Source organism: Cnephaeus nilssonii (assembly GCF_951640355.1).
Source record: "Cnephaeus nilssonii genome assembly, chromosome: 14".
NCBI classification, from domain to species: Eukaryota; Metazoa; Chordata; class Mammalia; order Chiroptera; family Vespertilionidae; genus Cnephaeus; species Cnephaeus nilssonii.
In genome coordinates, this window is record NC_137085.1 from 20531747 (window position 1) to 20559697 (window position 27951).

The window sequence follows — 27951 nt, forward strand, 5'->3', positions numbered from 1 at the left end:
TACCCCTGGCCACTGCTGCTCAACAGGGACTCCTTAACAAGCCATCTCTGCTCCAGAGCTACCACTTGGGTTGGCAGAGACTTAGCTCAGATTCGTGGTCTGAGGCTCTCCCAGCCTTGGGGCTGCCTCTTTTCTTTCATCCAAGATCTTACATTTGTATCATGTCCTGAAGACTTTCTCTGACCAGTACTGCTTCTTCCCCTGTCTTATGCAATTACCTCCACCCCCTCATGAACTTAATGCTCCTAACTCCATCTCATGGCCAGGAGCACCCAATGGACAAACATGTTGCTTTATTTCATATTATTACCACCTTACAGAGTAGACAGTAACAGTCCTATTTTACAGAGTAGGAGAGTAAGGATCAGAGAAGTAAATGGTTGAGCTGTAATTCAAACCCAGGTCTGCTTGACCTGGGAGGAAAAATTTAGGAGGCAACGTTTTCTATTCAAATTGTCAGTAGACAGAGAAGTTTCACTGGTGCTATCTTAGTCTGAGTGAAGGGAAGACAAAGACCCAGAAAAGTGAGGCAATAGTTCTTTAGCTTCTTTAATATTTGTCTGGATAATGGGGATTTCTGTGTAAAACTCCAGTCCCTGAGGCTTTGGAGAGCCACTATTATGATGATAATCGTGCATTTCTGTGCACAGAACCTTTGGGCAACATAGTGCTATCTACAGAATCCTTCTCAGAGTATTGTTTTTAAATGTATAAAATGAAATGTGTCAGATTGCAAATAAAATCAATTACATTAAAATAAAGCTATCAAAACATTTTTTTTAAATCTGCAATATGGTAATATATGTGCTCTTTATTGATGCTTTAAATAAAGAGATCTAGCAGCAGGTCTCAAAGTAACATAATTTTTAAGTACTTTTGCACTTAAAACATATTTTAAGATGTCTACAACTCCCATGTGATAAGAAAAATTTATAATTTATGTTGGTGACAAAGTCATAGGTCATGCTAATATGACTGCGGTTTGTTGCTTACATTCATAATTGAAAGACATGCTAAATTTCAGTTAGAGATTAGTGAAAACAAAGATGTAATTTATTGCCATGTAAGTTCATGAACCCTAGATTAAAAAGCTCTTCAGTGAATTATAGAAATACCTAAAAACCATGAGACAAATTCTGACTCACTCAAAAATTTTATCATCATTCCCAAAGAGGCAATGAGCTCCAGGAGCCACTAAGGGATCCCCAAGAAAAAGTTCTACCAAGTAACTTTATTCCCTTTTGTGATAGAAAAGAGATTGGGAAACACTACCTATAGCCATATTATGTCTGAAAGGACCTTGACCCAAACACTCATGATATCTTGTAGCCAAGATAAAGACATGTGAGCCAGATAGTAACGCAGTTGGTTGACTTTTTAGTCAGCTCAGCCACAGTCTCCGAAGGGTCACAGCCAAGCTGGAGAGTATGTACAAATTGCATCCTGGAGGACTCAGCCCTCTGCTCTGGCTGCTCCAACAGTTTCTTGCAGAGACTTGGATAAGGACCTAGAAAACCAGCTGAGCCAATTCTCCAAAGACGCGAAGCCAGGAGGCTTGGTACATACTCTGGAGAGCAGACTCAAAATCCAAAGTGATGCTAGGGAGCCAGAAAAAAAGTTTTCCAAGGAGGATTTTAATAAGAATGGGTGCAAAGTCAGACGCTAAAACTTACAAGCATCACTGCAGGTGCAGAGGATGGGGCCGAAGAGCTTATGAGCAGTATAAATGGTGCAAAGGCTTAGGGATGCTGTGCCTGCCACAGATGTAAGCCTGTGCTACCCTAGTCTGAAAGCTGTTGTCCAGAATAAGGGAGGCGACACTCTTTCTCTTTCTAAACTGGATGGCCCAAATCCAAGGGTGGGTTGGGTTGGGGTACATACTAAGAGTCATATTCAAAAGACTTGTAATAAACATGATTGCACTCGGTGGAGAGCCGAAGGACCCAAACTCTACAGCATGGGAGTAGCTGTTTAAGCCACCAAGAGCATTGGGTCTGATAAAGAGCACTTTTGGAAGGAAGGGGACAAGACAATAAGATCAGTTTCCCCCAAAGACCATTACGTAAATCTGGGTTCAGAAAACATTTTCTGTCAAGGACCAGATAGTAAATATCTTCTGCAATATGGTAATATATGTGGTGGACTGTGGCACTTCTGATTTCTGTCACTGCTTACACACTCTGCCATTGTGTGTCTGTGTTCCAATAAAACTTTATTTATAAAAACTGTGGGAAGTCAGATTTGGCCTGTGGGGTATAGTTTGTCAACTCCTGATACAGAAGGAGCAAAGTAACATTTCCTTAGCACCTACTCTCTGCCAAACATCTGCACATTAGCCCACTGATTCCTCACAGAACTCCTACAAGGTGGGTACTACCTCCCCATTGTACAGATGGGAAAACTGAGACTCCATATATTCCTACTAGTAGCCCTGCACACGAATCCGTGCACCAGTAACTCGCCAGTAGCTCGCTGCTGCCGCCCTCCAGTAGCTCTCCGCCCACTGCCCCACCCTCCTGTAGCTCCCTCCGCCCCCCCCCTCACCCCCCTCCTCATAGCTTGCTGCCCTGCCCACTCCTGTAGTTCTCCACAGCCGCTTGTAGCTCGCTGCCCCACCCTCCTGCTGATCCAGTTGTTATGTGGTCGGTCTTTATGCTTCACGGCGTAACACCATTTGCATATTACATCTTTATTATATAGGATACTTGCATACTTCCTATAAAAGTTATTAAGAAAACATGCCCCAGACCCCACAGTTATGGGATAGCCCCAGGATTCTAACAAGGTTCCATCACAGCACTCCCTTGAGATTTGGGGTGAGAGTGGGGGATTTACAGCTGGCATAATTCATCATCCTAGCAGTAACAAATAGTACATCTGTAAGAACCACCAAGCTCCAGAAGCACCCTGAGAAATGTAAAGATTACGATTCCAGTCGTGAGGAGGAGACCTGGGTCACCGAGTTGAAAGTTGTGATGAAGTGACCTATAGTGCCCCCTCTTTATGGGAACAAACCAGCTAAGGATTTTCTCATTGTTTCAAGTATTTTTTTTTTAATTAAATGATTCATTAGCCACAGAGAGATTTTCCATAGCACTACTTACCGCAGCACTTCCTGCCAAGAACAAGGTCAGAGGCAAGGGTCTTGGATAGCTGCAGCATCAGAGTTAGATGCAATAACCTCTCTTTCTGGGCAGAATTGCTTTCCCCATCCCCCAACCCCTTCCCTCTGCCCTCTCCCCTCTCTCCTCACAATACACCCCTCGGAAGCCATAGCCCACCAGCCAACATCTGGGTATCACTTCCTCCTCTGTCTCTATCCACCCTGCCATTCTCACACCTATTTCTCAGGAAGACCATCCCAATGGCACACGCTGCTCACCACGTGTCACTGAATCCCAGTGCTCAGAGTGCGTGATACATAGACCCACTCAGTCGTGATATATAGAATGTTCGTTTCATTAAGCTTCACTTAAACATGTCTCAACCAAATGCATACACTTCCATTTCCCATTTCCCGTCCACACCCATCCTTTAACAAACTATCCTCTGTCTTACTTTATAGATAAAAGGAACTGAGACTCTGAAAGGTGCCTAGATGGAGGCAGGAAGAACTGAGGGTGCCTGAGCTTCCTGTGCCCCTAAGCTCTGCATCGGCCCTCCACCTCAGGCCAGGAGGAGTATTGCATGTTGCCTGCCTGCAAGTCTTTCTTTAGTGATTATTAGAAAAGAATGATTTTGTTTGTTTGTTTGTTTCAAATCAATATCTAAAGGCTACTTCTAGAGCAAACTGGGAGTAAACTAACTGGATAGGCCGATGCTGCCCTGGACCCACTCTACTATTTTCCTGCTAGAATCACCTTCCTCGTGAGTAATTATTGAGCAGTGCCTTCATAGACCCAACACAGTATGAAGGAGAAAGCAAGGCTCTGAGGTTAAATCCTCACTCTTCTATTTATCAGCTGTGTGACTTTAAACAGACTGCTTAATCTCCCTGAGACTTGATCTTCTTATCTGTAAAATGAAGCTAAGAATACCTACTTTGGCCTTGGCTGGGGTGGTCCAGTGGTTGGAGTGTCAACCTGTGAAGCCTGCACACCAAAGGGTTGTGGGCTCGAGTCCTGGTGAAGGGCACATGACTGGGTTGCAGGTGTGATCTCTGGCCCTGGTTGGCGAGCGTGCGGGAGGAAACCAATCGATACTGATGTTTTTCTCTCTCTCCCTTCCTCCCACGCTCCCTTCTACTCTATCTAAAATCAATGGGGAAATATCCTCTAGCAAGGATTAATAGAAGAAAAGAATACCTACTTTGTAGGTTGGTGAGATTAAGAGAAATGATGGGCCAGAAAAAGCATTTGTAAAATGTTTATAAAGATGAAATAGGTAGATAATAGGTTGATACATAGATTGATAGATAACAATGATGATAGATAGGTAATAGCAGCATGTAATAATAAACTTATTTTGCAACTTGAAAAAAATGAATGTTAAGAATTTAGGAAAAGGAGGAGTAATACTGTTCTCATAAATACTTATCCTCTTTCTGGTTGAGGGACCTGAGACTCAGAGATATTAGACAACTAGCCTAATGGCACATGGCTAATAATTGACTAGGTCTCGCCATATATTGTGCACTTATACGGTGCCTGTCATGCCCTGGGCATGGGCATTTGCAGACAAATTCTGAAGGACTGATAGGATGTGGTCTCCAAAACCAGCAGTGTAACCCAGGTGCACAGTTCTCTGGTCTTCTTCAGGCAGAGCCCTTCTTGTTGCATTTTATTGGGATCAGTAGCCTTATATGAGTTTTAGTGACTCCAATCGGAATTGTCTCCGTAGCCTTGAAAACTAACTTAACTCATTGTCTGCAACCTTCTCAACTAAGAGAGCCTGGGGCTCAAGAACATAGGAATTTTAACTGCTCTAGTTGTTTGTGTGTGACTATTCTTAAACAAGTAAGATAAAGTTCCCTTCTTACCCTGAGAATATTACAGAAATAGAATCCCATCAGTGATAGTCAATATACCATCAGTTCTCATTTATTTTCATATTACAGAACTAGGTTGAGTTCTATAAACACAGAAATCCATGTTGGTGTAATGGAAAGAGCACTAGACATGGCATTAGGAGACATGTGTTCAAATCTCAAGTCCTGTGTGAATGCCTGGCATGAATCTTAGCCTTTTGCCTCTGTTTCTTCATGTATAAAGTGGGGAGAATAATACTTGCCCCTCTTTATTATAATAGTGAAGGTTAAGTGGGGTTATGTGTTAAAGTGCTTAGCCTGATACTTAGCACAAGAAAGTGCTTAATAAATATTTACCCATTTGAGAGAATGTTCTTACTAAACATGCATAATGAGAGTCTATCCATTTAGCTCAATCCTAACCTTATACCTGAGTCCTTAAAACGCACTTAATAAATGTTTATTCGCTCAATGGAATACTTACCCAATGACTGGCATAGTAGTTGCTTAATGAATGTTCATTCATTTAGTGGAATCCTGCTTAGTGCATAGCACTTAGTTAACACTCAATAAATGTTGTTTGAAATCACATAGGGAAAATGGAACTTTACCCATTTAATAAGATTTTGCAATCCCATAAATATTGGATGTTGTTGCCAGTGGGTTACAAAGTGAATCAGCCATTGCTGAAATGTTCTCAGCTTGTACAGCTTAAAGAAACCCTTATAAGCTATCTTCCAAACATACAGCATTCCATGCCTGTGCCACAGGAACACTGGAAATGTTGGATACCCCCCAGGCCCTAAACCAGTGGCAGGAAAGTGAAGCATATGAATTAATTTAGAAGTCAACAAAGGATCCATCTTCACAGACACAAATGCAACTGAACAGTCCTTCCCATGTTTGCCTAGAGATCAGCTTGACAATTGTTCTGGCAGATCATAGTGATGTTAGACCCCAGGGAAAAATTCCCGAGTAAAATTGTAGGCAGGAACAGTCAGGAATTAGAAATGCATATAAGCAAATGTATGCATATGGAAGAATGTGCAAGTGTATGTGAAATATTCTTACAAAGGATTTTTCCTTAAAAGTATTGCTTTCTTTAAGTACTTTGCAACAACAAAGTAATTCCCTTGGGGGGAAAGGGTATGGGCTTTTAATAGTGTCGTTTCTCCTTTTAGAGGCCACTTTCTCTAGAATGATCAGTAAGCAAAGACTTTAAAGAAGCCAGGGAGAGCTGCCTCAGCAGGCGTTTGGCTTCCCCAGTTAATCAGTAGTCCAGGAAGGAGACTCAGACTCTCCATGATGCTTTTGCAGAGCAGATGACACTAAAGTTAAGTTCTGAAGAATGTGCATGAGTAATCTCAGCAGGAAAGTTAGAGAAAGAGCATTCTTTTTTATAAAATATATATATATATATATATATATATATATATATATATATATATATTTTATATATATATGTCTGTGTGTGTGTTTATTGGTTTTTTAGAGAGAGAGGACGGGAGAGGGATAGAGAGAAAGGAACATCAATGAGAAACATCATCGATTGGCTGCCTCCTGCACACCCCTTACTGGGGATGGAGCCCACAACCCAGGCATGTGCCCTGACCAGGAATGGAACCAGTGACCTCCTGGTTCATAGGTCGACGCTCAACCACTAAGCCACACTGGCCAGGTGAGAAAGAGCATTCTGAAAGGAAAAATGGCATTCAAGGTATAAGGAGTTTGACATGACTGGGTGTGTGGGTCCCCAGGGTAAGTAACAGCCAGTGATATTGGAGAGGTGGGCCAGGCCGGGACTTGTGAGGAATGCTATGCTTGTACTAGTATCTCCCTTATTACACATCACCTTCTGTCTTATTTTAGACTTCGTTGCTTATTTTGGGATTTTTTTTTCTCTCCTTCCTTTTTCTAGTCTGTAATTCCTTGAGACAAGGATGTGTGTGTTCATTACTTTTATTCGTACCTGTGAATCTAGGTTAGTATAATGTCCATAATAAGTACAAAACAAGTTCCAGCATAAATAAAAGGCACTGGTACTCTCCTAGGAGTTCATATCTGTTGCCTGCTTCCTAATCCTTTTTTATATGCTAAGTCAGTGTGCCACTTAGGAGTTAATAAGGAAAAAGAAGTCCCTCCAGGTATTTTCAACAGAAGGGCAAGCAATACAGGGGGCTTATATAATCCTTGGAACCTGGAGGAACCACTCTGGGGGTTACTGGCTCAAGGGCACCCCGCCAAAGCTAAGATCCAGAGGTCGGCGAACCACGGCTGCGGCTGCTGCTGACATGAACTGCCAGTGCCTCTCATCCTCAGAGACTCCCTTACGTGCCATAAAGCTGAGTCAGTCCAGACACGTGTGCGTCTATGACCTCACTGGCCAACAGCAATGACAGCAGGACTGTGGCTTCCAACCCACTTCCAAATTCCGCGTCTCCTTGGGATATCCTCTCATTGGTGGAACCTAATTTGATTCTAGAAACTCAAGTGCAAGGGAGTCAGGGAAATGTACTTTGTAGCTTTCCAGCCCCTGTGATAAAGAAAGATCTGTAAGGAGGTGGTGGGAATGGATGCCTGCTTCTAATCAAAGATATCCAGCATAGCCAAGGATAATTTGAACTACTGCCTGCTTACTATGTGAAGTATGTTCTCAAAAACAAACAAACAAACAAACAAACACCTCCTTCTAGCCTGGAAAAAAATTTCCTAAGAAATGAAACAATCATCTTTATTTTTAACTAAAATGAGAAGCACCTGCTTTCCCCTCCTTCTCTTCCCTCTTCCTCTTTTATTTTTTTTCTCTTCCTTTTCCTTTCTGAACAATTTTGTTTTAACACATTAGTTGGACAAGACAGGTTCAGCTGGGGGTGGGAAAGCCCTGGTGGTAAAGAGTAGGGTGTCAGAGCCCCAGCCTATAGCAGGGCAGCCTGGCCTGGGTATCAGCTCCTGAGCAGGGTCAGGAGTGAGTCCCTTTGGGGATACAGCCCAGAGTGGGGTGTCAGAGCCTGGGCAGGGCAGAAAGAGCTTCCATTGAGCAAATAGCCCAAAACGGGGAGTGAAAGCCCAAGAAAGGTGAGGAGAGCATCCATGGGGGGACACGCCCTGTGCAGGGTGTCAGTCTGAGCTGGGGTGAGAAGACAGCCATACAGGGTTATAGGATACGGGCAAAAATGGAAGAGGTTACACACAGGGGGACTAATCAATCAATAAATATGTTAGGGATTTTGGAAGCCAAGGTATTCACTGTGGGAGAAGGAAGTCACAGTACAGAAACAGGACAAAACTTAATGCTCTGCTGTTAGTCTGGACTTAAAGCCATGGGAGTAAACTCATTATTTTATTTTTATTTTTTTAATATATTTTATTGATTTTTTACAGAGAGAAGGGGAGAGGGATAATGAGTTAGAAACATCGATGAAGAGAGAAACATCGATCAGCTGCCTCCTGCACACCTCCTACTGGGGATGTGCCTGCAACCCAGGTACATGCCCTTGACCGGAATCGAACCCGGGACCTTTCAGTCCGCAGGCCGATGCTCTATCCACTGAGCCAAACCGGTCAGGGCTAAACTCATTATTTTAGATAGATAGATAGATAGATAGATAGATAGATAGATAGATAGAGATGTAAATGTGAATTGTGTATTTCCTGGCTCTGTCCATACACAAAGGACCTGGGAACAGTGACACCCCAATAGCAATGAGTACAACTAGTACCCAAATCGTGGCTTCCAAATAACATTCTGCACTAAAAGGAATGGGTTCCTTGAAGAAATGGCTGATCCTAGGACTGGGGCAAGGAAAGGAAGAGATGAGCTGAAACATCTTGTTGTGCCGGAAAGTAAGGGAAGACCCAAAGAATGATGGGCTACGTCCAAAGAACACAGAAGCCAGATTGAAAGGACCCCACTGGCCAAATCTGGGACGCTGTGAACATCATAGTGCTAGAGAAGGACTGGAACCCATTGAGTAACACAGGAAACCATGATTCTCTGCTGATAAACAACTGACATAGTGAAGATCTGACCAAGAACAGGGTATTTGTGTAGTTTCAAAGTATCTCCCCACAAAATTAAATCATGAAGGAAAAAAAGAGTGTAACTTCCGACTGAAGAGGGTGGCAAAGACCACCGTAGAAAGGGACCGTGACGACCCTCATCAGTGATGGGACACACTAGAATCCCACACCCCTGGTGGGATGTAATGAGAAGAACAGTGTCACTTCTGTGATATTCCTGCCAGGGATGCGCAGCCGGGATAAGGTCATGAGGAAACATCAGACCAGTTCAATCAAACTGAGGGACGCTCTGCAAAATAAGTGGGCTGTAATCTTCCAAGTGTCAAGGTCATGAAGATAATGGAAGGCTGGAAACTGCTCCACACTAGAGAGGCCTGACAACTAAGGATGACGCTTCTAAAGTAGAGTCTTTTAGAAGGACTAACGAGACATTACCCATTCTCGGGACAATGGGTGAAAGAGGAATGAGGTCTGAGGATTAGATGATAGTATTGTATCGAAGTGAATTCCTGATTTGGACAATTGCATTGTGGTTTATACAGGAGAACATCCTCGTTGGTAGGAAATACCCACTTAAGTATTCAGGGGGTCATAGGACATCAGATTGGTAATATATTTCCAAATAATTCAGAAGGGAAACGAGTTCTTTGCATTGCACTTGTAACTCTTCTGTAAGTTTGTGAATATTTCAGAACAAGATTTATTTTTTAAAAGTGATAAGTACCCGATCTCCAAGGGAACCCAAGTTTATAGCAAAACCTCACCTGAGACAGGTGAAGATCTAAGACAACAGCTCCAGAAGAACTCCAAGTAAACTACTCAAACAGATAAGAGATCTTCTTTCTTCACATTGGATCTGGAAATATAAAACAAAACCCTATGAATTAGTTTTCTGGAGTAGGCAGTGTTCCGGAAGGCTGCGTCTGCTCTATACCCACCTCTAACCTTCCAGTGTCTGTCATAATGTATGGAAAGAAAACCTGGTTAAGAGTAAGAAGACCCAGGGCCTGAATGTCATTTTCATCACTTCTAAACATGCTACGTTGGGCAATTGCTTACCCTCCCTAAACCTTGGTTTCCTTAATTATAAAATGGAGATCATAATATTTACTTCACCGTATTGTTGGAAGAATTAAATACAATAATGGGTGTGAACCTGCCTACATAACGATTGGCATGGGAGCACAAGGGTTTTTCTTTTGTTTTCAATTGCACAACAATTTAATCTTCTATAACCCAACAAGTTCCTTGGACTCTGACACAATTTATCCTGCTTACAGATGGACGCATTTGCCATGTAGTCACTCACTCTTACTCATTTCTGCACTGAATGTCTGACAAATACTTAGAGTCTACGACACAGCGCACTTCGTTCCGAGCCGGGAAGAATACACCCCCAGTTACCTTTTCTTGTTTTTTTGTTTTCTTCCTATAGGAAGGAAGCTGCAATGGAAGCAATGCTTTCTACAGCTGTGAACTGTGAATTTAAATCAGTTTAATAATCCAAGCAAGGGTGTGTTTGCTTTTCGTTCCCTCTCTCTTGTTGTAGCTTTTGGATCCACCCACTTCTCCATCACATACATATTTATTTTCCAATGAGTTCTGAAAGAGGTCCAAGGGAGAGCGAGAGACAGGGAATGCAGCTGACGTCGGCCTCCCCATGGGTATTAGGTCACGCCTTGATCTAATTCCTCTTGACATTTTCCACATTGTATTTTCCTGCTCTTCTTCAAAATACGTCCCTCTCAGAAAACTAACATACTTATTGACTATGCAGGGCGACCTTGGCAACAGTTAGGATCGGTCATGTGTAGAGTTAAAACACACACACAGACACACACACACACACACACACGCACACGCACACACACACATACACACACACACACACACACACACACACACACCAAGCAGACCTGTTCCATAAGGTCTCGGAGCACAAGAGGGCTGGTTCTGGAACACCCAGAGGCTCGGGGGGTTCTCCTCAACTCCACTTAGCAAAGCGGAGGGTTTGTTTTCCCTTTTTCGGCCTTTGGCAATTTTGTTTGCTCAAGCTTAATTGTTCCCGGATATTGAGAGGGTGCAGAAGGTATGTTTGGTTTTAATGACTCTTGTGGCCTTGATTTCACATCCTCTCTGAAAAAATTACCAACGCACACAACAGACACGGGGTTTTGTTTTATGTTTTTCCCCCCCAAAGAAATACCCAGGGAGGTGAACTGCAGATAAAATCCAGCTACTCAGCCCGTGCCCTTTATGTGAGTGGCTGGTTCTTAGTCACCCACCACGATGTCCCTGGCACAGAGGGGCTGGCGCGCATGGCTCCTGATTGTCAGAGCAGAGCAGACAGTAGCTGTGCCCTCGGCCAGCCTGGAGGATCGTCCTCACCTCTCCCTGCTTCTGCATCTCCCCTCACCCCTCTGCCCCCTGCAATCCCACCTTCCCCTCCCCCATTTCTCCAAAACTGCTCTGGACAAGAGGCACCGTATTAGGGCCATCCACCTCCCTGACTGCCCAAAACAGGACAATTTTAACTGCCAGAACGGCCGAGGAGCCTTCAGCGGTGTGCGACATCATTTGGGAAATAACTGTTGGGTGACAGCGTCAGATCCTGCAGTCGAGGTCCCCTGGGGAAGGGGAGGCAACCTCCACCCTCCATCCCACTGACTCTTGTCTCTCTGCGTACAGTATGCACCCCTCAGCTGCCCAGCCCTGACCACAGGGCCTCGCCTCAGTCCTCACCACAGTACCTGGTGCAGGTGGCCTCCCCCTAGAAGCCCTCTCATCCCTGACTCCCTTGTCCCCCCCCCACACACACCCCCACACACCCCAACACTCACCCTGTGGCCCCACCCCCTCTCTCCTTTCTTTTTCAGGAGCCTTCCTTTCTTTTTCAGCCCTCCCTTTAAAAGTTGGTATAGTATGATTTCACTCATATGTGGGATAAAAAACTGAAACTCATGAACACAAACAGCAGCATGGTGGTTGCCATAGGAAAGGGGGTGGAGGGAGAAGGGGGTCCTAATATGTGGTGACAGAATATTTGACTTTGGGTGGTGGGCACACAGTGCCATATACAGATCTTGTAACATAGGAACCCACACCTGAAACCTATATGTTCATGTTGACCAATGTCACCACAATCACTTTAATAAATAAATAAATATATATATATATATATTTTTTTTTTTTTAAAGTTGGTGTAACCCAGGCCTGAGAGGGAGAACAAATTGTCAGCCATATCAGGTCCTCTGAGATGGACAAATAAATTTCAAAAAGGCATATTCGACAGCAGAACTTAATATTTAATAAAGGAAAGTGATGTCTCTTTAAAAAAAAAAATACAAATCCTGGCAGGCAAAGTTCAGCAAAATTTTCTGGATTGTGGAGACACAGGACTGGTGTAGGGACTCCTGGCTGTGCTAGGCCCGTGACCAGCAGAGTTCTAGCAGTTTGCTTTTCTGGGGGTTATTTATTTGGGGGCGGGGGCAGAGTTTATGGTGACCAAAAAGAGATATGTGCTGAGTTTAAGGTTGAGAAATTCTGTTCTCAATAACCTCATCCACTCCCACGGCTTCGATTATCCCTATAAGCCGACAACTCCCAATGTGCTATCTCCATGCCAGATCTATCCATGGAGACCCACCTATGGCCTGCTTGTGGGATGTTTCCACTTGCTCAGCTCCAACCTAACAGGTCTGAAGGTGAGCTCACATCTTCCCCACACCCTGCTTCCGGTCCCTGCAAATGGCACTCGGGTCCACCCCATCACCCGGGCCAGGGACTGGGGATGCTCTTCCCACTCCAGGGGCACCTCTAAACATCTCATATATCCACCTACTCCTCTCCTCCCTCCAGGGTCTCTTAGGAGACAACAGCCTCCCACCTGGGCTCCTTGGCTTCAGATTCTCCTTCCTGCCTATATTCCATGCTGTTACAAAATGGCCCACCTAAAATACAGGTCTAAGCAGTTCATTCATCCCCTCGCTTAAAGTGCTCTGGTGGCTCCTTGTAGCTTACAGAACATACTTTCATGTTCTTAGAACAACCATGGAAGGCTCATCGCAGTAAAACTCCATCCTACCTTCCCTACTTTTCCTGCCAGCCCTCCTTCAAATTATTCTTTCCAGCCACCTTATCCCTCCAGCCCACACTCTTTCCCACTGCAGACTTTTATGCCCAGAATTCCTGCTTCCCACCTGACTACATAGTGAACTCCTATACTTCCTGAAAAACCCAACTGAATGTCACCTTCTGTGTAGAGCCTTTCCAATGTTCTCCAGGTAAAAATAATTGTCCCCTTCACTGTTTTCCTGCTGTACTTCCTACAGGTTTCTTTAAGACCTTACCATTTTGTAAATTAAATTCTTTGGTTAACGTCTATCTTCCCCAATATAGCATCACCTATTTGAGCATAGAAGCTGAAGTAGCATATAGATCTATGTTTCCGAAGACTCTAACGCAGAGCCAGGTACAGAGTAGGGAATGAATGAATGAGTAAGTGAGTGAGTGAGTGAATGTATGATAAACTCGGGGCACGTGCTACCTTTTCCCAGCATCATTATCCTCTCGAGTCCTCTGGGGCATAATAGGGCTAGACAGGTCTGTAAAGAATTACAATATCTGCATTAGCTCTCTCAGGCTGGATCACAAATTATCCCAAATGTAGTAGCTTAAAAAAGCAATCATCATTTATGATCTCTCAGAGAATGGGGAATTTGGACATAACACATATCCCTCCCTCATGAAGGCTGAGGCCTCAACTGGAAGACTCAAAGGCTGGAATTATCTGAAGGCTCATTTACTCACATACTAACATCTACTGCCAGCTGGGGTTTAACTAAGACTGTCAGCCAGAGCTTTTCCATGTGGCTTCTCCATGTGGCCTGAACTTGCTCGCAACAGAGTGGATGGATTTCGAGGGCAAATGACCTAAGAGTGAGAAAAAAAAAAGCAGGTGGAAACCATGTTGCCTTTTATGACCTAGCATGACTTCTGACACATTCTATTGATCAAGGCAATTACAAGGCCTCCATCCAGGTCCAAGGGCAGGGAGCACAGAGCCCACTTATTGATGGAAGAGTGTTAACACTGTAATAACATGTGGGATGGCATGTACATTGGTGTGGCCATATTTGGGAAATATCGGCCGCGATCTTCAAAGAACACCGCCCTCTGCCAGTGTGTAGGCACTCGCCTTCATCTCATGAGGCACTGGGAGCATGTTGCACATATAACCCAAATGCCTCCCCAACTTTGTCATAAACATTTGTCTTCTGAATCTCACATAGGAGCTTTCCATCCAATTAGCTAGAGCCCTGTGCCCTTGGGGACATACAACTATGCTAGGAGATCTGAAAGCAATTAGGTAGGATCCATTTATTAAATTCTCTCACAAAAGACTGACCATGCCAGGCCCTGTAGAAGAGTCAGATGCAGCCCCTGCCTGCCAGAAGAAAATATACTCTAGCCACTTCTCGCTACTACAAGGACACTGTCATCCTTGAACCAACTTAGTGCGCTTCCACTTCCATTTACCCTTGAGATGCGACCTTGGTTCCATATGCAGAATGGACTCTGCAGATATGCCCAGTCATACCTGAGTCCAGGGACAAACACATTTTAGGTTTCCAAGCTGAAGTTCTCTGTTGCACAAGGTAGCATTAACTAACCTCCATAAAAATGAAACAGATAGCCTGACTGGTTTGGCTCAGTGGATAGAGCATCAGCCTGCAGACTGAGGGGTCCCAGGTTCGATTCCGGTCAAGGGCATGTATCTTGGTTGCAGGCACATCCACAGTGGGGGATGTGCAGGAGGCAGCTAATCGATGTTTCTCTCTCATTGATGTTTCTAACTCTCTATCCCTCTCCCTTCCTCTCTGTAAAAAATCAATAAAATATATTAAAAATAAATAAATAAATAAATAAATAAATAAATAAATAAATAAAACAGATAACATATTATTAGTGACTAGAATGTAGAGATATTATAAGACCACTAGAGGCCCGATGCACAAAATTCATGCAAGGGCCTTGGCCCCAGCCCCAGCCCCAGCCCTTCACTGCAGCGACCGGGGACCTCTACCACCTCTGCTGCAGCCCCTGCCTGCTGCGGCTTTGTCCGGAAGGAAGGACATCTGGAAGGACTAATTAGCATATTATGCTTTTATTATTATTATAGATTTCCTTGTAGTGAGAAAACTATAACCCAGAGGCCAAATCCTGCCAGAAGCCTGCTTTTGTAAATAAAGTTTTATTGAAACACAGCCATGCCTATTGATTTAAGTATGGTCTGTGGTTCCTTTCGCTGGATAAAGTTGAGTAGTTGCAGCAGAGATTGTGTGGCCCCTACAATACCTAAAATATTTGATATCTTGCCTTTAGAAAAAAAGTTTGCTGACCTTGCTCCGGAGACGAGGCTAAATCTCTTTCCATGCTTGCATAAAGCATAGTGGCTGCCATTCATCACGCTTCACCTATGTGCCGAGCTCTGGGGTAGGAATCCCTACGTGTGTTACTTTAAACTTTACATAGAGCCAGCAGGGAAATATCACTATCCTCATCTTGCAGACGGAGAAAACCAAGACTTAAAGAAGTCAAAGATCTGCACAAAGCCACAAGTCAGTGGTGACATTCAAACACAGGTCAGTCTGATTTCAAAGGCCATGCTCCTGATGCCATCAACAAAAACATGGGGAACAGACCCTGGTGCTTTCTGGCTCTCTGGTGAGAAACAACTGCCATTCTTGCTGGAATTGATTATTAACCTTAAGCAGTCTGTGCTCAAGCAGAACCACTTTTCCCAAATGACTGCTTGCCGTGGAGATGACTCATCATCCAGTGAGGCAGGGATCACAGAGGTTGCCCTTTGAGGCCCTTGGAATGAATGGAGAGAGATGGGTCACCTAAGTCCACAGCCTGAACTTTCGGCCCACTCAGAAGGGGGACCTGGAGCAACAGACAGGGAACTGTGTAGACTCCACCACCTCCCTCAGAGCACCTCAACTTGAAAGACTTGCCCAGGTCATGCCCTAACTGGTTTGGCTCAGTGGATAGAGTGTCGGCCTGCGGACTGAAAGGTCCCAGGTTCGATTCCAGTCAAGGGCATGTACCTTGGTTGCGGGTCCCCAGTCGGAGGTGTGCAGGAGACAGCTAATCGATGTTTCTCTCCCATCGATGTTTCTAACTCTCTATCCCTCTCCCTTCCTCTCTGTAAAAAATCAATAAAATAATTTTTTTTTAAAAAGAAAGACTTTCCCAGGTCATCTGGGGGATCAAAAAGAGCCCAGTCATGACAGGTAGGATCTGTCTGGACAGCAGCCACTGTTGCAATCTAGCTCTGCAGGTCTCAGGTTCGTCTGGCTGGGAACTACGTTTTCCTCCTCCTGTGAAAGGCTGGGAGGGCCTCTGACCAACTGAGAGCCTCAGTGAGAGCAAGTCATCACCCACAGGGTGGAAGGAGAATGGCTTTGAGAGAACTAAAAGCCACTTGGAAATGAAGGCCAGGTGAGTGGAGAGCTAGGGATAGAATATTTGACCCAAAGGTAGTGTGCCTGGAAAGCAACAGGGCTGGTTTCTTATGTACTTGCAAAGGCATTCTGGGAGCTTCTGGGAAGTTCTCAGAATCAGTGATGTCAGCCTTCCAGGGGGCCTGAGAATTGTCTCCCAATACCAGCCCTTCCAAGTGGTTTTATTGCCCTGGGTTAAACAGTGGTAATCCCTTTAGGGCAAAAACAAACTCATTAATGCCAGATGGCCAGCTGAGGAGACGTTCCAAGAGCTGAATGTGGTGTCCGTGTGTAAGATTCAATGTACCCACTGCAAATCGGTTGTGAAGACCAACTGGATTCAGCTTATGATCTCAGTATGAGTTGGTTCGATCAATGATTTATTCAGGAAATATTTGTTGAGTTTCCACAAAGTGTCAAGCATCATTCCTTGTTGCTGGGGATGCAAAGGAGATTAGGCATGTCCTTGTTCAGTTCTGTGAGATGGACAAACAAATACACAATGAACCACAGTGCGATGTGATGAGTACTGGGACTGAGGGATGAAGAGCAGGAGAAAGGAACACTAACTCTGATGGGACCGGGAAAGGGATAATAGGACTGTCAATACTACCTAGCACTTGTCTAAGCTATGTGACCTTTAGCAGTTTAATCTCTTTAGGCTTCAGCTCTTGGTCTGTAAAATGAAAATAAAACCAATTCTTTGCTTGGAATTTTGTTTGTAAGGACTAAATGTCAATACACATAGAGTACTTAGAGAAGCACCTGGCATGTCCTGACTGTCATTTGAGAGCTGTCATTATCCAATGTTCACTATGCACTAGTTCCTGTTCCAAGTGTTTTGCATAAATCAACAACCTACATGGTAGGGACTCTGGCTGACCCTATTTTATGGGTGCACTAGGAGGCACAGGGAGGTTGGGTGATGAGGTTGCATAGGTTCTAAGTCCTGGGGCTGGGATTGAACCCAGGCCGTCAGGCTCTCAAGTCAGTGCTCACAACCTAATACATTCTGTCTCAGAACCCAACACAGAATGTGGACAGGTGAGGGGGATCATTCCAGAAGATACAACATCAGATTTGGTGACATTTGATAATTGTAAGGAATTAAAAGGGTGGAATAGCTATGTGTCATCTGACATAGGGTTCAAGGGCATTGATTTGCCAGCAGTATAACTTTCAGTGAGTTGCTGAGTATCTACACCCCAGTTTTCTCATGTGTAATAGGGGATTGCTATTCCTACCTTGAAAGGATGACGTGCAGATGAAATGAACTCACAAATGTAAAGCACTTAGGATGTTATCCGACATAGCAAGTGTGCAATAAATGGAGGCTATTTCTTCCAAGCTTCACTCATCCCCAGCTGCCTTGCATCGCTCTTACTTTCAGGCTTTCTCACTCGTCCCTAACTATGACTCACCCCTCTTTTCTTTATGGAACGTTGGTGATTAGTTGTTCTTTGACTTCATTTGCCCAGAAAATATCTCTTTGTTTTCTTCAACCCCTCAGGGACCTCATTCATCATTTCCTTTCCAGGTTTCTCTTCCTCTGTTCATCCTTAAACACGAGTGTTTCTGTGGGTTCCACCATTGGTTGTCTCTCTGCCCACTCTATACACTCCCCTGGGTAATCTGAGCATTCACATACTGACAACTCCTGAATCCGTATGTCCAGAGCAGGTCACTCTTTTGAGCCCTTGACCCACATTTCCATCTACCACCTCCAGGTGGATGTCCCAATGCTACATGCCCTAATAGGAATCATCCTTTTCATCCCCAAACCTGCTCTTCCTCCTGGCGTCCCAACCTCAGTAACTGGCACAACCACCTCCTCAGCTGCCCAAGCTAGAAACTAGAAGTTGTTCTAGAATCCTCTTACCATTCCACCTCCACATCTAATTAGTCACCAAGTCTGGCAGATTTCACCTCTTTTGGCACCTTCCTCTCCTCTCCAGCCCCACTGCTCCTGCCTAGTTCAGGTTCATGCCATGATCCTCATAGTTTTGGTATTGCTTCCTAACAAAGCACCTTCTCACCAGCCTTTACCCTCCTTTAATCCATCCTCCACATTAGAGGTTGACAAACTTTTTCTGTAAAGCAGGGGTCCTCAAACTTTTTAAACAGGGGGCCAGTTCACTGTCCCTCAGAGAGAAGGAGGGGAGTCGGAGAGTACGGCGCACATTCCACACACGCGCACTGCGGGCCCGGGACGAGTTGGCTGCTAAGCAGGACAGGCAGCGGCAGCAAAAACACCTGGCGGGCTGGATAAATGTCCTCGGAGGGCCGCATGTGGCCCGCGGGCCGTCATTTGAGGACCCCTGCTGTAAAGGACCAGATAGTAAATATTTTATACTTTGAGGCCCTAGGATCTCTGTCACAACTAGGCAACTCTGCCATTATGGTGCATAAACAATGACAGGCAATACACAAATGAATGTGTGTGGCTGTGTTCCAATAAAATTTCATTTAGAAAAACAGGACCTGAGTGGGTTTGGCTCATGAGCCATAGTTTGCAACCCTTGTTCTATGTTATTGCCAAGATGGTCTTTCTAGTAAGAATGAGTCCCTGTCGTTCTGCTGTTCAAAATCCTTCAGTGACCTCCCAACACGATGTAAGCTCTCCTGGCTGTTTCAGGCTGCCTTAGGTGACATGCATTCTGGCTCCACTTAATCCCTGAAGCTTTGCCCTACACATTAGGACTGGACAGGTCCCATTCAGCATAGCAGCCCATGAGGAATAGTAAACGAATTTTAAATGAATCTCAAAATGTATGACAACAAGATCCTACTAAGTAGAGGTATGGTGATACAGTTACTAATTCAACAGAGATGAACTGTGCACCTGTTATACACAATGTGCAGGGACCTGAAGAGTCAGAAGCTATGGTTTCTGCTCACAGGATGCTCACTGTCAGTGAGACCCTCTGAAATGTGACAAAACAAGTCTTACAGGAATGTAGTCCAATCATTGACATAATCGCACACAAATATTCTCAGTCTAGTGCTCGCTCTTCTAGTCTGATTTCTCCCCACTTCAGTGCTTCTTGAGCTCTAGCCATACAAAACCCCTCCCTTTTCTTAATCGTTCACAAGTCTGCAAATTTTCCCACCTCCCTTCCTCTGCTGGAATTGTCTTCTCTGCATCCTTCTCCAGCTGCCAAGTTCTTTATTGCACATCATGTATCGCCCATATCTAATTCATGTCCCTGACAGCTAGCAAATCAATAAATCTGAATGAATAAATTAAAGGCCCAATTCAATTATCTACCCTCCATGAAGCCCACCTTGATTTTTTTCAAGAAAAATTAGTCTGCTGCCTTCTCCATAACCTCATAGCCCTTTGTTCACATCTTCATTAAAGCATGTAGTACACTGTTCTAAAATTACTGACTTATGTGTCTCATGCCCCAACTCTCAGCTCCTTAAGAGTAAAGGTAATATATTAGATAGGTTTGTATATATCACTCACTTTCCTAATACCTGTACCCTGTCTCTGGAATCATCACTGTTGGATATATATGTTCTGCTCAACAACTGATTGATAAAATAATATACAAATAAATAATGGATATAGGATATCATGCAGACACAAAGACAAGGGGATTCATTCTTACTAGGGAAATCAATAAAAGCTACATAGAAAAGATGGCATAAGAACTGAGCCTTGAGAAATTATTAGAAGTGTGTCTACTAAACAGGAGAGAAGGCATTCCAAGAGAGAAATCGTTTGAGCAAGGAAAAGAGAAATGATAGAATGTGGCGGGTTTGGGGAATGATGACTACATTGATCTGGCTGAAGCTGGAGAGAGTGAGCCATTATGATGCTGGAAAGGAAGGGGTAGAGTCAAATGATGCAAGTCTTGGTGGTCCCTCTGAGGGGTATGGATTTTATCGGATCATGTCAAGATGTGCACTCTAGAAAGGTAAGTGTGGACTAATTACGGAAGAGATCCTTCTGAGGCTGCTGCCCTTGTCCTTGTCTAAGGGACTGATGGAGATGATCTGGACTAAGACAGTGAATGTGGAGTTGGAAAAGAGGGATGGATCAATAGCTCTTTAGAAATGATTCACCAAGAGCTCTAATTTTTCAGGAAAGGAAGCCCAGAGAGAGAAAGGAACCAGTAAGAATGTAAAATAAGAGACATGGAAGCAGATCATCAGATGATCTGAATTGCCAAGGCCTTCTAGAAGGAAATGTTGCAAACTCAGAAACCAAGGAGGTGTTATTACGAATAGGGAACCCAACCAAAGAAAAGTTCCCTCCACATTTTATGGGAGTTAAAATCCTGGTGAGGAAAACTGGGTTCTTGGCTGAGGTTCATATTGAGCTGATGACCAAGAGCCACACGTGCATGACTAACAACCTCATAATAGGCTCTTCCTTAGGAGATGTAATGGGAGCCTGGCTGGCAGATGTGACAGGTGCTCTCAGCAATCCCCAGGGAGCAACAACTGCAGAGCTCACTTATACAAACAGGTGAGACTCATTCTTGAAACGTCCTCGCTGTTGGTGTGTGAGCACACTGGGTTCCTCAAGCATCTTGACAGTTTTTCCTGCCCATTTGGAAGGATGGTTTGAATATCTTAGCTGTGAGACCTTACGAGAGCCTGCCCTCCCTGCTGGGGATCATTTTCGTTCTCTGTAAAATAGAGATACCAGCACAAGTGATTGGGAGAAATTAATGAGAAAATGGATGTGCAACCAGCTTCTCAGTAAACTAAAAAGCACTAATAAATGTTGGGGTTAGTGTTATTACTTAACAAACCAAGAACTGTACCTGGCATTTATTTCCTCATATTTTTAGGGGGGGAAATGTGGTCTGTTTCTATATTTTTTGTGCGCAAACCATCCAAAGTGTGAGCAATTTCTTTTCCTGATAGAGAAAAATGTCTTCTGTCAAAAGGGAAGCGATACTTTACTAACGGAAAACACACCAGAAAATGTGAGTGTGGTCTTCCAATGGCACTCAGAGACCAAGGAGAGCCCACCCGCATTGCCATGGCTCCTCGTGGGCAGGAGCAGAGGGAGCTGACCACGAGGCAAGGAGAGCAGAGTTCTAGCGCATCTTCTCTCCAAGGTTCCTCATGAAACCACAGCACATCTGCGCAAGAGCTTGGAAACTAAGAGGAGGAAGGACAGCTCAACATCTGAGAATGTGCCACCTCTGATTAAAAATCGATAGCTAAGGGGGAAGAATTGCAAAGTTGTAGGTGAGGGGGAGCTAGAGAAAACCTGTTTTAACTTGTAATTATTCAGCGAGTTGTTTTTTTCTTTGTGATAGTATCTCATGTTCATGGGATTGTTTAGAAAATATTCGTACTCTCATTATTCTACCTGGTCCTCACACTCAGCCATGGAGATGGATATCAGTGGTTTTGTCATTGTTCCCATTTAAGAGCTGAAGAAACGGAAGCTCAGAGTGCCACGCAGTCAATAGCAGGCCTGTGGCACCTGACTCCCAGCACACCACGCTTCCTGTACTCAACAAGACAGCCAGCTCCCCAAACGCAGGACCGGGACTTCGATTTCTCTTAGTGCCTGACCTGCTGCTCCCAGTGCTTCCTGATTAAACTATCTCGTTTGTTTCCATCTGCATTCATTCCACACACACGTTGGGCACCAGATAAGTGCTGCTGTGGACGTGAAGAATTTTATGGGGACTGAATTCTGTTTGAAACCTGGTAGGGGAGGGTCTGAGGAGAAGAAAGGGCAGCAGCCCACAGTCATTTAGGATTGAACCTATAGAAAGAAACCTAAGCAGGAGACATCATTTGAAGGGATTGAAACAATAGTGGTTGCCAGTGAAGGAAGAATGCTGTTGGGATAAGAGACAGGGCCTGAGGTCCAAGCTCTCTGAAGTAGGACAGGACCTGGCCTTCATATTTTACCAGCATGTCCCAGGTCATCCTGACACTGCCCACGGTTTGAGGACCCCTGTTCAGCGCAGACTTTTCTCAGTAGCCAGAGAAATCGAAGTCCCGGTCCTGCGTTTGGGGAGCTGGCTGTCTTGTTGAGAACAGGAATTTTCCCTGCTTCTTCCCTGGCAAGACAAAGGGAATGAAGCTCCCAGTGGAGGTCAGTGGTTGACCTCTGCCCATTAGGGGCATTGCCTATGTGTGAATCCATCACCCTTAGTCAAAGTTGCAGTGCCTAGCTTAGGACTGGAGGATGGGGAAGCCGGCATGGGGTGAAGCTCTCTGGGGGGCGGGGAGGGAGGGGCCTCCATCTCCACTGTGAAGGATATGGTTCTGGTTACACTTGTGATGCCCTCTTCAATGCACACTTTTGCTCTTAAAACAATATTCTGTTCAATGAGCATTGACTAAGACACTTCCATATACCAAGAACTGGGTCAGTCCCAGAGGTGAATCAGGCAAGTTCCTACCTTCAAGGGCCTCCAGGTTGGTGGGAGAGACCAGAGACCTGTGGAATAACATTGTAAATCCTCTAGGATGAGGGCCAGTGGAGAAAGACTAACTCAGCCTGGGCCAGGGAACGGCTCCTAGAGGAAGTGACATTTAAAGTATAAGCACACCAGGCGGGCAAGGGGAAGCAAGCTCTTGGGAGAGAAACCAGCTGGTGGCAAGGCCAGGGGGCTGCCCTGGGCAGAGCATAGCTAATAGACTGGTGTGGCTGAGAGCAGGGTGTGGGGTCAGAGAGGGGGACAGCTGGGGCCAGATGTGAAGGGACTTGAAAGCCACGCAAAAGAATTTAGGCTTCATCTTAAACACTTGAGAGGCTTCCCTTGTTGTTACCTTCCCCTCCACTGTTCTCCGCTCTGTTTTTCTCCCTCAGCCCTTTAGGAAGCTAGAGAAGAGAGAAAAGCAGAGGAAGGGAGGGGGCTGCAAAGGGAGAAGAGAGAGAGGAAGAGAGATATCCCAGTTCCTTTTTTGGGAGCCCCACCTTGAAATACTGTTGCTTGTGTTTTATAAGGAATTAGCTATCTAATGATTTCTGACTTCACAAGACACTTAAGTGCTGAACTTCAACTGAAGAGGGTCGGGCGCAGCTCTGGGTGACACATTGTAGGAGGTACCAGAACGGCCTTGAGTCCCGGTTTCCAACCTCTTGACCTCAAGGGTCATCCCTTGCCTGCTATGGTTTTACTTAGGCTTGTGGTGTTTATTGTTTGAGAAAATATAAAAGAAAAAGCAAATTGCTGTTAATTCAGGAGCACTCCAGAGTAAATTTGTATTCATTGTATAAAAATAGCATTCAGACACTTGAAAATCCATTAGTGCAAATAACCTACATCAAGAGGCAAATACACCTGTTGGAAAAATATCTGTAACTTACATAATAGGCCAAGGTCTAATGTCTTAATATATAAAGAGTTCTTACAAATTAATAAGAAAAAGACCAACAACCCAATAGAAAAAAAATTAAAGGGAATGGGTAAGAGACATTTGCAATGGTGTTAACAGAAAAAGAAATATCAATACATGCATTTCTCTCATAGTAAATATATACATGGGATACCATTTTTTAACCTGGCAGAGTAGCAAAGACTAAAATGTTTGATAATCATAATGTGGAAAGAGTGTGTCGGGAAAACAACACTTCCATTTGACATTGGGAAAGTGTAAATGAGAATAAATTATTTGAAGAGCGATTTGACTATGTCTATCTAAATCTAAAATATACTCTTGCTTGACACAGAAAGTCCACTTCAAGAAATTGATGCTACATATAAAATCACAAGTATTCACAAAGAACTTCGAAAGAACTGAACTCAATATAGGGCGGTTATAATGCATCTTTATTGGTTCTCACCCTGCGAACTCATTCCCCTGGTCCTTTAATTCACCAAAAAACTCTATGTAATTTCAAAGCACACTCCAGGGTGTTGACCAAAACTCTGAAGAAATTCCATTTGAGAGATTCTCCCACAGGGTACTCTGACTCTTTCTCAACCCCCTTAGCCATCCTTGCCTCTCCTTACAAGTCTTAACAATCCCAAACTCAGGTCCCAGGAACTGAAGCCACGCTTTTGGAGAGCTCTCTCTAAGCCTTTCTCAGTTGACTTAATCCAACCTAACCACTCATGGGAGAGGACGGTGGAGAGGGACAGGAGAGACACACTGACGACACACTCCAAAGAAGGTCTCCCTTCCCAGCCTTTCCAACCTGTGCCCCCTCCTGAAGGCTGGAGGAAGGTAAGGGTCTATGCTGGCAGAACAGCTAACAGTCTCTGCAGTGCCTGCCAGGGGGGTTCAGCCCCTCGTTTAGGATTGGGGAGAGAGAGATTCAATACTGACTGTGTCGTTTCTAGGGATCTGGAGCCCTCGCCAGAAACTGACACTAAACGAGTCCCATTTTAACATACATCATTTATAGCATTGTTTATAATAGGAAAAAATACATCATTTATACCATTGTTTATAATAGGAAAAATACATCATTTATACCATTGTTTATAATAGGAAAAAGTAACCTAAATGTCTGGTAAGTAAATCATGGAACAACCATATCATAACCTGCACATGTCATTATAGCAAAAACCCTACATGACATATTATTAAGTTTAAAAAAAAAAAAAAGCAGAGTGCAGAACACTGGGCTCCCATCTGGATGTGAGTGGCTTTAAAGGGACTTTTAGTTATATACACAGTTGTGTCTGCACAGAAATCCTGGGGAGTAGGATGGTGAGCAGATTTACCAATCATTGCATAATTTTTTTACACTTTTTGTATTTTTACCATTGTGCATTAGTGTTATCATTTTAAAATCTATCATTAAGAGGAAAAGAAAGGTAAGCATAGTACTTCTTTTTAGAAAGCATTGCTTTATTTCCAAAAGCAATACACACTGACAAAAACCTTCATTCAAACAATATAGAAATACCTAAGGATAAAAAGAAGATATCTATAGAATATATCTACAGAGAAAAAAATAGAAAATATATACCCCATAAATTTATTTTTAAATCCATCTCCCACCCTCTCTCTGCCCTGCAAGATTACCACTCATAACACTCAAGTGTTTATCTTCTTCCAGGTGTTTCTGTATGACTTTACAATGTATAATTTTCTTTAAGCAAAAAGGGGAATCACACTGCACAGAGTGTACTTAAGCCTGAATTTTTTTTTCACTTTAAAATATACCTTGGACCACCTCCCACCCTGGTACAGAGAGACCCACTGCACTCTTCCTCGTCTTTGAAACAGCTTACCTGTGTGTGTCCCCAACATGTACACAGTTTACTTGGCCATAACTTGAAACTGCTACTCTTTTAAGCAAAGCTGTAGTGACTACCTTACACACGTTTGCACACCATAACATCATTCCCACCCATTAGATCCTTAGGTAGAATTGCTGGGGTGTGTAAGATATTGACAGGCATCCAGAATTCTACCCAACTCCTCTCTCTGTGTGCCCATCAACACACCTCCTCTTTGACGACAGCTGTACCAGCCTGAGCACCTTCTTGATGCAATCATAAACACACTGATAGACTCAGGACCGACAGACTGAGGCCCATGGACCTCATTGGTCTTCCCCATTGGGAATGACTATCTCTGCAGCTATCTGGCAGAAGATGGGAGAATGATAAGCAATGTTGTACTTTTATTTCACAATAGATTACATTCGGAATGAGAGGCGAAGTCTGCATCGTCATCGCTAAGAGAAAACATAAACCACTACTCATGAAATGTATTGCTTCTGCCCAGTAGTTTCAAACTATTCCCTAGGCCCCCTGGGGATCCCTATCCACTCTCTTCTGCCCTTGATAATCCTATGGGAATTCTCCAGCCTTGCGGAAAAGAGGAGTCAATAACTGGGCCCATGAAGGTTCTGGATGCCATGTGAGAAAGGAATGAAATCCACTTGTCTGGAGTCTGGAGAAGCAAACAGCTGGGGAGTAATGAGAGTTGTCATCAAAAATCTCAAAGGGCTGTCCCGAGGACGAAAGAGCAGGCTAGCCGAAACCGGTTTGGCTCAGTGGATAGAGCGTCGGCCTGCGGACTCAAGGGTCCCAGGTTCGATTCTGGTCAAGGGCATGTACCTTGGTTGCGGGCACATCCCCAGTAGGGGGTGTGCAAGAGGCAGCTGATCGATGTTTCTAACTCTCTATCCCTCTCTCTTCCTCTCTGTAAAAAATCAATAAAATATATTTTTAAAAAAAAGAAAAAAAAAAAGAAAGAGCAGGCTAATCATAACATAGGAGCAAAAGTTTGGAGGAACAGGCAAGCAGGGTTTCAACTAAAACAAGAGAGAACTTTCTTAACCATCAGAACTGCCCAGAGCTTCCAGAGGAAGCATTCACAGCAGCCAAGATGAGAGTCACTGACATCCAAAGAAGTCAAGAAAGACAAAGGATAATGTGCATCAACAGTACTGTCTAAAGAAGTCCAACCAGCTAACACCATGGAGCCACAACAGTCTACACTTACTTTATTACTAGAGGCCCAGTGCACGAATTGTGCACCAGTGGGGTCCCTCGGCCTGGCCTGAGGGATCAGGTCAAAATTGGCTCTCCAACATCCCCCGAGGGGTCCCAGATTGCAAGAGGGCACAGGCCAGGCCAAGGGACCCCACCGGTGCATGATCAGGGCTGGGGAGGGACACGGGAGGTTGGCCAGCCAGAGAAGGACCACAAGGGGGTTCCAGGGTGTGTCCGGCCCGTCTCACTCAGTCCCGATTGGCTGGACCCCAGCAGCGATCTAACCTACCAGTCGGAGTGTCTGCCCCTGTGGTCAGTGCACATCATAGTGAGCGGTTGAGTGGCCTTAGCATATCATTAGGATATTATGCTTTGATTGGTTGAACGGCCAACCGGATGACTGGACACTTAGCATATTAGGCTTTTATTATATAGGATTTTGGTGCAATCCCCTATGCCAGCATTTGGCTGACACTTTTCAGAAATCTGATTTATTAAAACAGGTAGATTAGTCTCTCACAGATGATTCATATCAACCAAGCACAGAGAGATATAGTATGTATAAATCAGTGTCAGTGCATTCATTTGCAAGGAGGGACAGCCATCAGGTAGAGTAGAAACTCAAGTCATCCTCACTAAACATCATAATCTTCCTGGCAGATGGACTCAGTGGAGACAGTGATGTCCATGGCGTTGTAATTCTCAAAGTCTATTGGCCAAGACTCTGGCTTGGATGATGCCAGGATTGGCTCTGCCCAGGCACTTCTATGACTTCCCTTAAGCCTCACTTGCATGGGTGAGGAAACCCCCTTCAGAATGTTCTAGTCCATCGTCTAATTCATAAATATCTCAATATTGTCATTAGCAGGTTCTACTGTTCTAGGAGACTCTTTTTAAAGTGACTTTAAGCCTTAACCTGTTTGGCTCAGTGGATAGAGCGTCGGCCTGCAGACTGAAGGATCCCAGGTTCAATTCCGGTCAAGGGCATGTACCTTGGTTGTGGGCACATCCCCAGTAGGGGGTGTGCAGGAGGCAGCTGATTGATGTTTCTCTCTCATCAATGTTTCTAACT

At 44.3% G+C, this 27951-nt stretch overlaps 1 long non-coding RNA gene across 12 annotated transcripts in view; it reads right to left on the bottom strand.

Annotated features, from left to right (window-relative positions):
• Positions 1-27951, bottom strand: part of LOC307110632 — a 135598-nt gene that overhangs the window by 104824 nt on the left and 2823 nt on the right. For all 12 annotated transcript variants that reach the window (XR_013814465.1, XR_013814466.1, XR_013814467.1 and 9 more), the window contains exon 2: positions 9751-9842. This is a non-coding gene — a long non-coding RNA (uncharacterized lncRNA). The remainder of the gene's footprint in view (positions 1-9750; positions 9843-27951) is intronic.